Source organism: Nothoprocta perdicaria, unplaced genomic scaffold (assembly GCF_003342845.1).
Source record: "Nothoprocta perdicaria isolate Ctin4 unplaced genomic scaffold, notPer1 scaffold_102, whole genome shotgun sequence".
Taxonomy (NCBI): domain Eukaryota; kingdom Metazoa; phylum Chordata; class Aves; order Tinamiformes; family Tinamidae; genus Nothoprocta; species Nothoprocta perdicaria.
This window is the reverse complement of record NW_020454117.1, coordinates 1055020-1071794: the sequence shown is the minus strand read 5'-3', so window position 1 is coordinate 1071794 and position 16775 is coordinate 1055020. Positions and strand designations below refer to the sequence as shown.

Here is a 16775-nt window from a genome sequence, read left to right as displayed (position 1 = left end):
ATTTAATCTTGTGATTTTTACATTGGCCAGAATCCAGGTCCTTCGAAAACCTTGGAAAGACTGTCATCAATTTCAGATGGCCTCTGATTAACAAGAGAAGACTGGATGACTATCTAGTAGCTTTAGTGTGTGTTTCTGTTTGTTTTTTTTTTCTTTCATTTTCATACATCCACATAGATCTTGCCTTTCTGAGGATTGCAATTAGATTTTACTCTAGTCTCCAGACTCTGCTAGACTAAAGGAAAAGAAGTCCTATAAATATGTGGTGCTACTCATTGCCATATTTTGAGTTTTGTTTTCTGTTTAGTGGTGTTTAGCTAGATTTGACACATACTTGACTAGAATGCAGAAGCCTTACACTGCAATACAGTTTGGCAGATTGTCACAGAAGAGGTAAACTGAAAGTTTCAAACACACCAGATTTAATATGCACGCAGAAATTGTACATGAAGAAGATGTGCAGGATGACCCTTGCATCACAGACATTTTGCACAGGTTCTGCTGTGATCCTTGGATCTCCTCTAACTGCAAATCCAGCTGACACCCCTCAGCTACTCTAYGGAATGAAATAAAATTTGGCAGTATATTTGTAAAAATTTCTGTCATGATTAAGTACAGTATTGCTTCTTTTGACATAGTAGGTTGAATTTCCATTTTTTTTTGAAATTTCAATTTTCTTGAATGTCAAGAAACACCAAATATTTAACAGAAACTCTTGGTTGTATTTCCATCCTCTCATTTTATAGATCTATAAGTAACATGGCCAGATTCAGTTGACACTGCTGCTKCTTTACTGAAACCAGAAATTGAAGCTTACTGGATGTTCACGACCAGACTTATTTTCTCCTTTCTTCCAATATGTTTGACCTTGGATTTTGAAGAAACAGTATTGTTTGCTTTCTTCCTGTGTTTTGGTGTCCCTTTTGTTGCTCTTTGGAAAATGATATATCCAGCCTAACCTGATGGATATGGGAGGCTGCTCTGACAGATCTTTTGGCCTGTCCAAAGCACGAAGCGGGGCAGGCCAAGATAGAAAAAACACATCTGAAACACATGGGAGAAAAAGTGCAGTTGCAAAGACCACCAACTACAAGACCATGTAACATGCAAAGAACATCAATCACATGTTAACTTCAGCAGTCTGTGCACTACAAATGAGCACTCATGTTTGTTTTGTCACTATTTCTATGCAATATGGAATCAAAAGTGTTGCACGGATGATTGATAGGAAATAATGCTGTTACTTTTTCCTATTGCTAACCGAAAACATATATTATAAATAGAAAAGAATACTTTAATGTAGAAGGCCATAGTAATCTTGCTACACATATCAAAAGCTTTATAAAGAGAAATACTGTTTGCTGTTGTAGCATTCAAGAGCCTCAGGAGAGTGCATTAAATGATGAAAACATTCATAATGGTAACATATGATGCTCATCCTGTGGTTCTGTGATACTAAGCTGTTATTGCATTATGTTATTAAGAAAACCCTACAGTGCTGATTTACCAATCTGCGGCTCTATAATCCTTCACCAGAGGAGCCTGTACATGTGTCTGGTCCTTGTGTGTCTCCATACTCTGGAAAACTTCACACTGTACAGTGGCCCAAAAGGAATCTTTTGCTCCTTAGGAAGTCAGTCTGTCACATGCAAAGGGCTGCCATAAAACGTGATATGCAGAGTTGATCACCAGTGATGGAGGATGCAAAGAATTCACTCAAGGTCTTTTACACCATTCTTCCAAATGGCTAGTTTGTAATATTTCTGTTAAATCGAGTTTATGGTGGTGAAACTTGCTTATTTGACAGCCTAGGACACAGGGCAGATTTATTTATAGTCAATGTTTATTTAGGCTGACTTTCCATGCTTATACAAAGCTTGCTCTTCCCCGCCTCAGCTGTAGCATGTTATGGTGGAATCCCACAAAAGTCCCAAAGGAAAATGGATCTGTGTGCTCTTTCTCTCCCTTTACCATTGGGGAAATGTTACAAGACACACTTTTAAGATACAATGAGAAAGAGCGGCAAATCTCCTCAAGTGGGCCCAAGAGGCTGCTATTTAGAGAAGCAGAGATGGTTGCTTCTCTGCATCTGCTGAGATGGGGAGCCTCCCTGGCAAACAGTGGTGCCTGGTGCCTGGAATCAGAAGGATGTATGGAACTGGTCCTGAGAGCCACCAAAAAATACTCAAAGCTCCTTTTACATGGCCCTAAGGCCAGACCTAAAGACATTTTGGCACTCTCTGACTTCTCTGGACTCACAGCTTAGTAGAAAAAAAAAAAAAAAAAGGGTCTTTTTGGTCTCTAAGAGCTTGATCAGACAGATGACAAGCATATAACATATCACAACTGTATAGCATTACAGTTGTGTGCATTTGATACTGCATACTTGTTTTTGTTTTATTTTAATTGACAGGACTATATTTTAAGTCCCTTGAAACTGACAGTTTCATTAACATGACAATCACAAAAGAGACTCCAAAACCGGGAAGAGAACTCACTGATCATATAAAACTAATTGCCAGGGCCTTGAGGACACCCATGGGCCCTAAAGGCCCTGCCCAGCCTCWCCAGGGGCCTCCACCCATACACCTTGCCATGGGACCAGTAGCCCATTTAAGCTCAGGACAAGGCCTTTAGTTCTTACCTGAGCTTTGTTGGAGGTAACCCAGTCTCAATCCTCTTCCTGACCCATCTCCCAGAAAGACCTCAGGCTTGTACTGTAGGCAGTTTGTCTCCTGGATGGACCCCTCAGACATTTCTGGGATTCTGCTCAGGCCCTGCCTCATGGATGGACTTTGGTCGCCTGCTGTAGCCTTGTCACTGGTTCCCTGTCTGGCCCCATCTCTTTAGGCTCCTGAAGAAAGGATAAGCTCTTCCCTCTCTGCCCTTCCTGGGGCTTGCACTATGCTCAGCCTCTGCTTGAGGAAGCCCAAGTACTTGGTGCTTCCAATGACACTCTAGTTGCTAGTTCTTTTCAGGAATAGTGACAAAGAGATTCATTTTTTCTTAGATCAACCCTTCCAGGACAACCATTAGGAATTCAGATAAACACACCTAGGTCACTGTAACAACCAATGCAAACCTCCTGCTCTCAAGCCAGTGCCTGATTTTCATGAAGGGTGATGTGCTTCTGCTGGATTTTGTGTTGATGTCTATCACAGATGGAGCAGTGATGAAAGCAATGGATGCAGATCTCTGTCTCCAGCCAGACCCTTACTTTGGGGTGAAAAGCTTTGGAAATGATACATTTGAACTTGCTAAGCTAACTACAGTCATAAAGCAGGTGTGCATTTATTAAATAAACTTTTCTATTCAGTAAACATCTCACTGATTACACTAAGCATAATTTTCCCTTTTTTTCTTTTTAGCACATAATGACCTGTAAAAGCATTAGACTAATTTCAACAGGTTTCAAGGAAGGCAAAGGACCTAGTCAGCAGTCTCACTATGTTAGTAACCCTGATGTCTGCTAGCAAATGCTCCTGAAATTGTGCGACTTCTACCACTGCTCAGCTCTCAGACAGGCAAAATAAGCTCAGTGGCACGAGGACTAGACAAAGAAATATTAAAGCTGAAGGCTTGAGACTCTGAGCTGAGCTTCCTGCTGTTTGTTAGGCTGCAGCAAAGCTGAGCTGGAGCTCTGAAAGGCTGCTTTGAAAGGAAGAGACTAGTGAATTTACAGCTAAATTGGTTTTAAACAACATTTAGGCAATTATGCAACTCCTCGTTAGTATAGTGGTGAGTATCCCCGCCTGTCACGCGGGAGACCGGGGTTCGATTCCCCGACGGGGAGGTGGCAACCCCTCTGGGGTTGCACTGTTTTCAGTGGTTGCTATTGGGATTGCACTGTTTTCAGTGGTTGTTATCAATAGGACAGACAAGCAGCAAGGGGCACAAGCTGGAAAACCTCTTTACAACGACAGTGACAAAGTCCCTGCAATATGATTGCTGTAGGTGACCTTGTGGGGTGCTTTGTGCAGGGGGTTTGTACTAGATGGTCTCTAAAGGTCCCTTTTAACTCAACCATTCTGTGATTGGGTAAATGTTCTCTTCTACCTAGGTCTAGGCACTACTACAAATGATACTGAAAAGAACTGTATGGAGGCTTGATGATTGTGTTTTGAAAACTGACTTATTTGAAGCATCTCGACATGTGAGAATGCAACCAYTTAGAAAATCTACCTAGAAAGAAATAGATTTCCAAGTGTCATCCATCTRTTTTTGTGTCAGATATATTGAGATGGGCAGCTGGGCAAGGGCAAAGCAGTACGTAAARAGGGGCCTGCTCACTAGTTATAGGATCTCCTGAGAACAGGGCAATTTAATTTTATCCTTTTATGAGATGTTATTGCTCCACAGTGTCAGGCAGAATTGCTAGAGGCTGCTTACTGTTACATAGCCAGAACAGAGATCTGTGGCCCATGAAGGAAAAGTAGGTGAAGGAGCTGTAACATTATGCAACAATAATTAATAGTCCAGCCTTGGAAGTGTAAGGACATTATCCTTCAGTGCCTAGAATAGTGCTGCTAATCTTCACAGACCCTTAGAACTCTTAGCATCTTCAACTTATTTCGATACAGATAAAAAAAAAAAAAAAAAAAAAAAAAAAAAAAGAAAAAAAAAAAAAAAAGGTTGAATGAAAAAGCTGCAAATGCACAACTGATCTTAAACAGTCCTGTAGGTCAAGGCTCAGATAGAAGGATCAGAGAGCCACATTGTAGTCGGACCTGGACACAACTTCCTACCAGTGTCAATGCAGCATGACTGACTGGGATAGCCGCGATGGATGGATCCAGCAATGGCTATGCCTACGCAAAGGGGCAATTTCTCCCCTTTCCCCACAAAACCCTATGAGTAGTGAACTCGTGGTCTTACTAGGAGTACTATGGACTGTGGATGTTACATTTGCTCCTTACATCTCTAAGCTGCACAGACCTCAACCTGACTCCGGAAGAATAAATAGCTCAGCAAACCTTATCAGGATTAGCAAGTGTGCAAATATAGACAGTCTTGGTATTTCAGATCTAAGGCTTGGAATATTAAGCCACCTTCTCTCCCCGCCCCTTGTCTTTTTAAATACTACTTAAGCCTAATAAAGCAGAAGAAAGAGGTTATAATACTGGCTCAGGTCAAATAGCAGATTACAACAGCTCAGAAAAACTGTGTGCAATTTATAGCTGATCCTACATGCTTCTCTCTCTATCCAGCCCTTTACTTTGAATATAGCATTGCTTTCTCTGCCTCGAGCAAACTAAAAGAGGAGGCATTTCACTCCCTTCATTTTCCTTTCTGCTGACTTCTGAATACTTCTAACCATTYCACAAAGGCTGCATCCACATTCTTGAATACAGAGCTATGCGTGACTCTATGAGAGATCCCTCAGATATGGTATTAGAGTTGTGGGCTTTCAAGAGAACTCTAGCACTCACACAGATTGTGGCCAGAAAGACCYGTAGCTCAGGTTAAAACAACAACAAGAACAATAGCAACAAGCTGACATTTACATATTGGTGGGAAACTGTTGGCAAGCTTATCAGATAAGGATGAAGAAAGAAGCAGAAAATTAGAAGCTGCAAATTTTAAGCAGTTACATGGAAGTTGCATATGTGGCRTTACATAAAGAGACAAGGCTACGTTGAGCTGCCTGTTATGCAAAGTTCTTCGTGACCCTGATGAAGAGGACTGTGAGTAGGTGGAACTTATAAACCATCAGGAATTTGGTGATAGGGAAATTGGAAATGTAGAACCAGCTATGTTCCCTAGCTGATAGGTTCATAGGCCATCTGGTGAGACCTGTCGAAATTCAAAGTGCTAAGACAATAAGCAATTTATTTTTTTTTATTTTAATTTTTAAATTAACAGCTTACAATTATGAAAAAAGTAGGAAGACTTTGGGCCGTGTCCCGGAGGGCTCTAGAGAAGACAATCTCCTTGTCATCATTCAAGTACGTGGTTGCATGCAACCCCCTCCTGTATGCTAAATTCATCTTTGTCAACCTTCACTTGTGCTTTTTCAAACCTCTTTTTAAAACAACTTTTTCTTTCATGCTGAAAATTCAAGCACATTTTTCTTGGTTGACAAAATGAAGCACGAATCAGGACAAGCCTATAGAAAAACTGCCTTAAAGATCGTCAAGTGGCRAAGATGGAGATCTATTTGGGAGATTTTCTCAAATGTTCCTAGAACATGTGTTTAGAAATCAATGACTCAAGGGACATGCACAAGAAAGAATCCTCCCAAAAGTTAAATGTATTTGCTATCATTTCTTCCACTATTCTACTAGCTTTTCACTAGACCTTGTCAGATAAAAGACTGCAAGAAAGGAAGAAGTTAATAAACTCATTTCTTCACCTAATAGACAACGACATGTTTATTTCCATAAAAAATAGAAGATGATAGATCAAATCTTGTCACAGGAAAGTAGTTATCAATTTAATGTCACTACATAACTTTGTGAATAAATTAAAGATTCTGTTACATTTCTATGCAATTCTTATCATTTGTGAAATTTAGTTCATTTTCTGTTATYATCAACAGGAGTGTTATTTGCAATTGCATACTATGCACATATCAAAGCAGCACTTGAGTAATAATGAAGCTACAGAAGAAAATGCAAGTCAGGCATAGCCTTTAACATCTTTACCAATAATAAGTATGGCAATAAATAAAAGAAAACATCCTCAAGGTGACAGATGCACTTTTTAAAAACACATAAATTTTCTGTAAATAAACATATTCCTTAAGCTATTTCCAGCTAAAATTGCTTTTCCTTTTATCTGTATCATAATTTACCAAAATATAATATTTAAAAGTAATTAGGCTTAATTGCACAATGTTAATCTTCCTTGCCAGTTCACATAATGTGACAAAGTTACAACATTAGCTAACAGTAGTAAGCGCAGTGAAAGATCCATAGTACCTGCTGATTTGTTTTTACCTGGATGAAATTAAAAACAAACAAACAAAAAACACACCTTGTGCTTGTTGCTGARAAAGATTCCCTTGCTTCAATTAGATGTACAATACTGCAAGGGAAACACAGTGCCTGAGGTGCAGGCATGCTAAGCCACGCAGTGGACCCACACCTGGACCAGTGATGGAAACCATGTCCACACTGTGCACATACCCTAAGGTAGTGTCTTCTCCATGGGACAGGAGCACACAGAATGTCAATTTAATGATACGGTTGAAATAGATTTTTAGTAATGACATGATATTATAGCATAAGTTAGTCCTATCACAGTGGTAAGTCCTATTCCATACCACTGGAAAATAAAGTTAACTGTGAAATTGCACCCAGCATTATGGGAAATAGATTCCTATAGTCTTTTTTTGGATCAATACATAAAATTTTATTAAAAAAGAAAAAGAACATTGTGGGAGTAGTTAAGAAGTAGAACAAAGACATTCTTTAAAACATTTTGTAAAGTAATAGTTACTGTTTCATGGAACCAGACTAAATATTCATAGAACAAAAGTTCATTTCTGTTACTTCTATGGAATATTTTTATAAAGGTAATTTTATAAAAGTACAATCCATTCAAAGGTATTTATACATACTGCCAAAAATGCCATAACTACACTTCCTCATGTACAGCAAACCATAATTTAGTGTCTTCTTTATTTACAGCAATCAGGCTAGTTACTGCATATTTGAGATAATTTTATGCAACATTACTCCAGATTAAGGAGAAGCAAATGGCCTGAGTTTGTTGCTTTTGTTGGATTGTATCCAAAAATAATGAGGAAAGAACTTGCACATATACATGCCAATTAAAAAAATAAATACAATGTTTCAAGAAATAAATGCTTCTGGCCCGTGACAGAAAGGTTATTTCTAGCAAAGAGACATCTCTATTCTTATTTTCTCTAGTTTGCAGTTTAGACATTGTTTAATTTCTTAATACTCACGCTTTTATTTCTGGCTCTGCAATGTATTAACTATAATTGTCAGGAAATGAAAAGATGTTTTATGAACTTCTCCAGTGTGCAGAGTTAATTATGGGTGACTGTGAGAGTGTAAAGGGGTTCAAAACCAAAAAAAGGCAAGAGTGAGAACTTCCCTGGGCAAAGCGGTACCTTGTTGCTTTGCTTAAGCACAGACAAGGATTTTATAGAGAACTTCATGGTGAAATAAYGAGTAGACCCTTCTAGTGCAATACCTTCAAAGAGATACATGGTTAATCTTTCTCATATTGCTATGGCGRGACTACATAATCAGGTAACTCTACCTGAAAATCAAAACTATAAAGACACAGAAAGACAGGGTACGAAGGGAAGGGGAGAGGGAGGAGAGGAGGAAAGGGGTTAAGGAGAAAAGGGGATGGTGATCTGCCTTCCAGTACTTCACCTGTCAGCATCATGCAAAGTACAAGGAGCAAAGAGAAACTCTTACTCTATAGAGGATAAAAAAACATAATTTGAGATTTCAGTTATATTACTACATAATCATTTCTCCACAAAATTAAGCTCTATTTAAGTAATCCATTTTTGCTTACTTTATTATCCATTCTACAGCTTGTTAGAGCTTTCTCTCTAAGATTTGTAAGTGGATTCTTTTTGAAATTATTTCTTTTTTTTTTATAGTTTAATCTGCAACTCAAGTTCATCATAGAGGTACTTTAAATACTAAATGAAAAAGCAGAAACTAGAAAGATGAGCCAAGATTGACATCAATAGGTGGTTACTCATCTAAAGATTTCTTAAACTCCTCAGGGTGGAGTGCCCATTTTTTCGGCAACTACCAACTTTCTCAAGAAGTCAGCAAAAAAAAAAAAAAAAAGGTCTGTTCTCTACTGAGACTAGCCAGTGCTTTAGAAAAGACCTAGCAGAAAATCCCTTGGACTTGTATAATTTCCCTCCAGTACTACATACCAAAATCCTTTTAATCTTCTTTACTTTTCAAAGTTTATCCTACCTTTTAAAATCCAATTTTCTCACAAAGTGTCAGACACTTATTCCTGTGGCTAATTTCAATTACTGCCAAAACAAGCAATACGCAAACTACAATGGCAGCATCCCATTGCCAGTACACTGTTTCACATGTTAAAAGACATGTCAATTCTTCATAGGTTGCAAGAACCCCACCAATGAATCCTTGCATTATGTGATTACTACATTTAGCAGGGGCAAATCTAACTGCCATCTATTGAAGGTGGACGATAATACATTAATCAAGTGACCCAAGCCTTTCAGATAACTTTTAATGTCACAATAAATCTCATCAATAGAGAGCTGAAAAGCTGCAGACTTTAAGAAGATTTTAGTATATGTTTTCTAGTTACAATAACTATGTTATTTTCCTTAGTTCCATTTAAGGACAGCTATCAATATATTATTGGTGTACCAGGCATTCTTTTGCTACAAATAGTCTCTCCTTTAGCACTGACGAAACCTGAGTCTTGAATGGTATAAAAATCTACCGAAAATACATATTACATATTCACACAGAAAAGCAGATATACATCATCACACTTCAGATAAACATAGCTTTCTCATCTCTGAAATACATCAGCAGGCTGCCTGAACAAGGAGAGCATGACAGTAGCGCATGGATTGAAATGCAGAAGGAATAAAAAAGCGGGAAGCGGTCACTCTGCTTTAGTTGCTGAATTGTTGTATTTGGTTGGAGTTTTCTTACTGTTCTGTAACAAATAGCTGCAGAGTGGAGAAGACTAAAATCACTTTCCCCTAAAACAACGTAATAAAAGSAGTCTCTTAAAAATGACCTCTACTGTACTTGTATTTTAATGAGAACATTATTTCTGAAGGCTTTCCTTGGAAAGCTGTGACAAAAGATAAACACACCATTTATTACATCGCCATTGCCCTTGTATAAATAATGCTTGCTAGTATTAATGAACGAGTCATGAATAAAATGGTTGCTTAAATGCTAACTCCTGTACTCCTAGTGATAACTCAAGGAAAGTTTACGGTGCAATTACAGTTCTGAATGTTCAGCATTTTTCTTTTTCAGAGCTAATAATGATGAAGAGCAACTTTAAAACTCAATAGCACAATTACTTATTTATTTATTTACTTATTAGCAAAGCYTTCCACAGAGATCAAGGAAGGCATGAAAAGCTTTGACTTGGCATCTTTTTTTTTTTAAGAAACTTGGAAAAAAACTAAAGACCTCCTGCATACTTCATGCCTTTGATTTGCCTTTGGAATAACAGGCAGTCTGCACAAACATACCCACAAGCAATGGTTAGTTTTTAGGAAGTAGCATCCTCAGAAGAAGGCTTTTCTAAAAGAGAATTAGGCCATTTGGAAGCCTTATCACCTGGATATGCAGTGCAATGATTTTCCAAACAGAAACAYGATTAAGTGACCGAGGTCCCAAAGGTGCATAGCCAGGGAGGCACCGTACAATACTGTTACAATACGGTGAACTAAAGCAATGCTCAGAGCTAACCTGGTTTGGCCCCCACATGACACTGAGTTGTGCTGTGGGTATGTTCCCCCTCCTTGGCATATGCCCACCGAGCAGAGCCATTGTCAAGAGCGGGAAGCTGAGCTCCTTTACTATCTACAACCTGAAAAAATCCAAGCAAGCAACTCTAAAAGCTGGCTTTCTATTGAATTACTGTTGGTACTTGCATGGATGACTTGGGCAAAACAAGCTTTGCTGAGGCTTTCAGGCAATCACAACTGGGGAAAAAAACTGTTGCACTAATACAATTCTTTTTCACCACTGCCAGCTTATTGAGCTTTTTTATTTTTTATTTTTTTTCCAATGGAAAACCATTTAATTCTTATTAAAGGTAGGGGAAAGATGTCTGAAACAGACCTAAACTGGAAGCAACAACGTTAACAAGGCAGTGAAATGCAATCCACTACTCTGTTCTGTTTTTACATGAGTCCTATTGGCTTCCAGGGAGGTTAAGATTCTTCACTTTATCTGTGAGAGGTTTTTAAGCTGACCTTTCTTAAACATAGAAGAGAAAGCCTATGTAGCTTTAAGAGTGTCTTATCATATTGTTCGGTGATTCATTGTCTCCGACTCGGCCTAACTCCAGAAACATTAAGCTGCTGTAATTAGTTCTGCAGATTAATCTGAGGCCTAACTTTTTAACATAGCTTTCTGAGCAGATGCCTATTCATAAGAAAACAGAAGCCTACATGAGGACAAAACATGTTGTGCTGAGAGAAAAAGGCCTGGTTAAATAACTTAGATTTTCCTAAATTAGCTTCTTTAGATTTAGATCAACTGTCAACCATTCCCCTCACTTTTAAATGAGTGCCAACAATAGAAGTTATTAAAAAAACAGGAACTAATTATTAAACAGGGAAAAAAACATATGCTTAAACCCTGATATTTTCTACCCACCAAAAGTCAGACAAGATAAAAATTGTGCCGTATATCTATAAAAATGTCAGTTGGGGGAAGGATGGGAGAAGGTTGAAGTTTGCCAGCCATCTAGCTAAATAGCATTTCTATTTAAAGGTACTATAATGGAAAAGGAAAACACTTCTACTCAGAAGTTTAATATACTCTACTGCTCTCTGTGATAATGACCCTTCCAAGAAAGCAACAACCAGCAAAGAGCACAAAAGGAAAGGAAATCAGACTGTGGCCTATAAATCTGAAAAATCTCTGCAATACTGAGGGAAGCCAAATGTAAGCAAAAGTCTAGCTGACCAAGTTATTCCCAAATTCACRTGGTTTGTACAGGCGATTGCGTACTTCCATTAACATTTGTGGCTTGCAGATGAAAGGTTATAATCTATTTACCAATGCAGAGTGCCTGCATGCACATAATGTCACAAAAGAATAACGACCCTTTATTTGTACAGTCATAGCTGCTGTTTAAGATCACACAGTGTGATACTCCCAGTCAACCATCCACTGACCAGTCATCACATATGTATTTAACTAAAAGTACTTAACTAATAGCACTTTTGAGGACTACAGCCAATATTTCAGCCAAAATCCCCACTGAGAAGAAAAAGCTGAAAAAAGGGTACAGGACAAAAAGTGAATGTAAGGAAAGAGGAGATCGTCTTATTTTACCTCATTGGTAACATAGAGCATTYATTTTTTCCTACACTGAGAAGGCTAATCTGTTACCACTTTAWTCCCACCTTAACCATATAGAAGGCATTAGGAACACATTGAAAAATACTTGATTGGTGTTTGATTTTTTTTTCTGTAAAAGTATATCTTTAAAAAAAAAGTAATTGTTACTTTCAGGAATAAAGGAAAAAGAGTATAATTAAATTTAAAAAAGATAGTGCTGTTAACCGTGTTGGAAAAAGAAACAAAATAATCCAGACTGTATGACAGAAGAAATAAAATCATTATCCTTAATAGAAACTTAAACACAACAAATCTGTAAATCTCTATATAAAGCTGGTACAAATTCAGCTGATGCAAATCTTGCACTGCTAAAATATTCCTTTACATTTTGATTTTGAGTAAAAATCTGTGCTGGTCTCAAGTGTACCAGGTTTGATTCTGTTTGTCTGTTGTCTTTCCTTAGCATGGCTGATCTTCTCAATATCTGCTATACCTTTGCAAATGCTCAAAAGTTGGTGATTAGCATCCATTTAGCATCCGTTTCTGAAATTAGCTGCCTCTTTTTTTATTTTTTATTTTTTGCTTGGAAGATAATCTTCAGATCATGACTTTGCTTGAATTCTGCCTACGATCAAAACRGAATATTCCATTCTACTGCAGGAGGTTCAATGTTTCCTGCTGTAACCACAGCTCAGCTTCAAGTTACAGGCAAAGCGCCATTGAGGAGAGACTGTGATCCTTGAATGTCTCTTGGAGGGCCTTAACACTGCCCTCCTCTGCTGAAAGTGAAGCCAAGTACCAGAAAAGAGGACATATCGGGACTGGAAGAGGGGCTGAGTTGAAGCCCTCCAGAAGTTGTCCAAGGATCACGGTCTCTKCTCAATGGCCAGGTGCTTAATAGTTTACAAAGCATGTTGTTGGTGAAGGTGAGTGATCCTGTCCCCATTTGGAGGGTGACAAAGTCCTGGTGTGGGACAAAAACAGCTGATCCTGACGGAGAGATGGTCATACCAAACCCTTCAGTTTACAGAAATGCAGCTGGCCATCCCTCTTTGGCCTAGCATCTTGTGATTCCCAAACCATGCTGAGTGGGGACATGGAAGATGATGATAGAAGTAAAAACCTTCTCTTGTATTGGCTGTTTAGCCACGGCCTGCTGTCCCACAAGTATATTCCTGGATGATTAGCAATACAATGATTAGCAATACAATGGTAGAAAAGCAATTCTTTTCTGTGATACTGAATTCCTGAGTGTTACACCATTTTTCCATCCTTCACCCTTGATCTTGGCTCATCTGAGGAAGATGAGGATGAAAGCAATGAAAGCTAAATGAAGGCAGTTCAGAAAGAGGCAGCAAAAGTGCTTCCCATAAAAGAGAGGAATTTGGGCTCACAGGTGAAGTGACTGAGCTTGTTGGGATGGCAGTCCCTTCTGCACAGTCCTGCATCTGTCAGTCCCACCCAAGGGTGCTGTAGTGAGAGAAAGAGTCGACTTGCCTGTCTCCAGGACCTAAAATTTTAAGGCAGTCCTCAAAATAAGCCTAGAAAACACCCCGCTTATCAGAGGATCTAAGGACAATCAGACCTGAAGATATCTTTTCTCTCTCCCTCCACAATCCCATGGTCTAAAGTCATCCAGTGAAAGGCACATTACACAGGTAGCAGATGGCTTCGACCTTTCTCTATGCAAATACAGAAAATATCTTATCTGCTTGGGAACTAGCTAGACATGTGGACATTAGGACACCTGACTGCAATCCTAAGTAGCTACTGCAAGAGCAGGAGTAGTAAATTAGAAATGTAGCCCAGAGAAGCTGCTTTACCTTTTCATTCAAGTAGCCTCTTTGGTTTGTAATTTGGTCACTGGATGCTATCTCTGCATCCTAATCACACATCCTCTGTGCTACAGGTTCAGTAAAGTATTTTGGGCAATCTTCCTTATCAGCTGAAGTGAGACCATATTTCCTTCGAACACTTTTGTGAAAACTTACTAATTTGTACTTGAGCATACTGATTTTCTGATACACCCACACAGAATGGAGATAGCGAAGGACAGAATAATAAATAGTGAACTGCAAACTGCATCTCATTTCCAAAATTGTTTCTTGGCATTTTATAGGTGAAAGCACTTGGAAGAGCCCTACTCAAAGCCTTCAAAGCCCAGCCCCACCTATTTACCTCCAGTGCACTGTAACTGCAAACCTCTCCCAGCAGCAGACTGGCAAGCAGAGCACAAAGAAGAGCCTGCAGGCTGCAGCTCACCAACAAAACCATAGCATGAGATTAAAGAAATAAAGAAAAGAAGGTTTACCTGGTTCAGATCAAAGATATCAAACACTCGCTTAATGTATAAATCTCCCTGTGGATCCAGCCCTTGCAGACCCAGAAGTTTCTTGAATTCATGCAGACTAAGCTGCCCAGATGGGCACTCTCTCATAAATTTGCTGTAATAATGGTGCATCTCTGGCACGGGGCCATCACCTGGAAATGATTCAGTGGCACCCATATTATTACACAGCAAATATCCCTATCTTTTCTGGGTTTGTGTCTCTCTGGTTCAGAGGCTTGCTCATGACCAGAATTCAGACAAATACTGCATTTAAATGGCTACGTTAAACCTCTTATAGCATAAGCTGCTTTTTCTTTTTTTTTTTTCAGTGACTATCTATGCCCATACGAGATTACCTTTAATGCCTACTTTTAAACCAACTGGGGTTTTGTAAGGTGGCTAAAGTTCAAATAAACACAGCCATGCTGAATAGATAATTAATGAAAATACAATTTCCTATTGACTAGGAACATGTATCTTAGAAAAAGAAAAAAATAGACCATCAAACTAGTTGACTTTAAAGTATTTGCAAACYATTAGCAACACATAAAAGTCTAATCTTGGATTGGCTGAAAATAATAGTTACAATCTATGCTATAAATAAGGATAGGAAAGGTCAAGAGTGTAATCAGCCATGCCTGTTGTTACATCCTTTCCCATGCAGGTGGTTAAGTCTTTCTTAAGGCAGAGCATTTTGCTTCTTGACRTTCCTCTCACTATGATTATGCTGTCCTATCTCTCATATCTGTGTGCAAACACACACTGTTTTGCCCCTCTCAGCTGTGAACTGAGGTGAACTCTGTGAACTCAGGTGATGAGGCTGGTACTAGAACCTGAGCAGTACAGGAATCTTTTACAGCAAATTCTTTAACAAGAATCAGCTTAATCTGTTAAGTGATTAAATGAAAGTTTCTTTTCTGTTGGTTAATGCTGTATTCTGCTTTTTGTTCTTTTGCTGTCAGGAACTGAACTWTTTCCTTCCTCTGTTAGGTCAGGGAAGGGGTAAGATGCCAGAAACACTTCTGCACTGATTAGCTACTATATAGGGAGATGAACATCTCAGAAGCATTACTATAGCAAAGRCAAATCTGGAGCTAAAAATACTCGTGTAAAAATCAAATGCTGTTAGAGATGTAGGGAAAAGAAAGACCCACCCACTAATCCCTTTCACTTACAATCACGTGGTGGAATTGAAGAGCATGGTGCTGAGTGAGGTGCTCAGAGCCTCATGAAAAACAGCAGTTTCCCTCAGGCCCAACTGAAGACAGAGGGTGATCAAAATTTTACATGATCAGGTCAATTTTTACAGAGGACTCCACATACCAAAAATGGGTTGTGCTACAGGCTCTCTCCAGCAGGACACAATTAAGTCCCATAACATATATTTCCTCATGAGGTGCATGAGGGAGAAGGTCTGAGAGCTCCTCAAGTGCCCATGAACTTYTGAGGATTGCTCGGAGAGAAGACATTAACATCATTCCTCTTTCACCCCTCCAGGGAAACCGGCAGATTTTATTACCTCCCTGAAATGCCTATACACCAATGCGTGAAGCATGGGGAACAAGCAGGACCAACTGGAGATGTGTGTGGTTCCAGCATCACAATCTCACAGGAATCACAGAAACGTGGTGGAATAGCTCAGACRACTGGAGTGCTGTCATGAAGGGCTRTGTGCTCTTCAGGAAGGACAAGCTGGGAAGGCAAGGTGGTGGTGTCTCACATACATTGCTCTGTATGTGAGAGAGCAACTGGAATGCATGGAGCTCAGCCTAAGAGTGGATAATGAGCAGGTGGAGAGCTTGTGGGTAAGGGTTAAAGGGCAGGCCAATGTGGGAGACACTGTGGTGGGTGTCTGCTACAGGCCACCTGACCAGGAGGAGGAGGTTGAYGRGRCCTTCTACAGGCAGCTGGARGTTGCCTCAYGGTCACAGGCCCTGGTTCTCATGGGGGASTTTAACTWCCCTGACATCAGCTGRARAGACRRCACAGCRAGGCRCAAAYGGTCCTGGARGTTTCTRCAGTGCATCGATGAMAACTTTTTGACGCAGGTTGTGGAGGAGCCGAGGAGGAGAGGTGGGCTGCTGGACCTCGTACTAACAAACAGAGAGGGCCTTGTTGGAGATGTGAAGGTGGTGGGCAGCCTTGGCTGCAGTGATCATGAGCTGGTGGAGTTCAGGATCCAACGAGGAGGAGGCAGGGCAGTAAGTAGCCTTGCCACGCTGGACTTCAGGAGGGCCAACTTTAGCCTCTTCAGAGACCTGCTGGGAAAGATCCCATGGGCTAGGGCTCTAGAAGGAAGAGGGGCCCAGGAGWGCTGGTTAGTTTTCAAGCGGCATTTCCACCATGCCCAGCAACAGTGCATCCCTGTGCGTAAGAAGTCAGGCAGAGGGGGCAGGAGACCTGCGTGGATGAGCAGGGAGCTC

The 16775-nt window shown here is 39.8% G+C and overlaps 1 protein-coding gene and 1 non-coding gene across 3 annotated transcripts in view; one reads left to right on the top strand and one right to left on the bottom strand.

The window, feature by feature from the left end:
- Positions 1–16775, bottom strand: part of GUCA1C (guanylate cyclase activator 1C) — a 40596-nt gene that overhangs the window by 8017 nt on the left and 15804 nt on the right. The gene's annotated exons all lie outside the window — the stretch shown is intronic.
- TRNAD-GUC lies at positions 3722–3793 on the top strand. Its single transcript has one exon. It is a non-coding gene; the product is annotated as a tRNA-Asp (tRNA).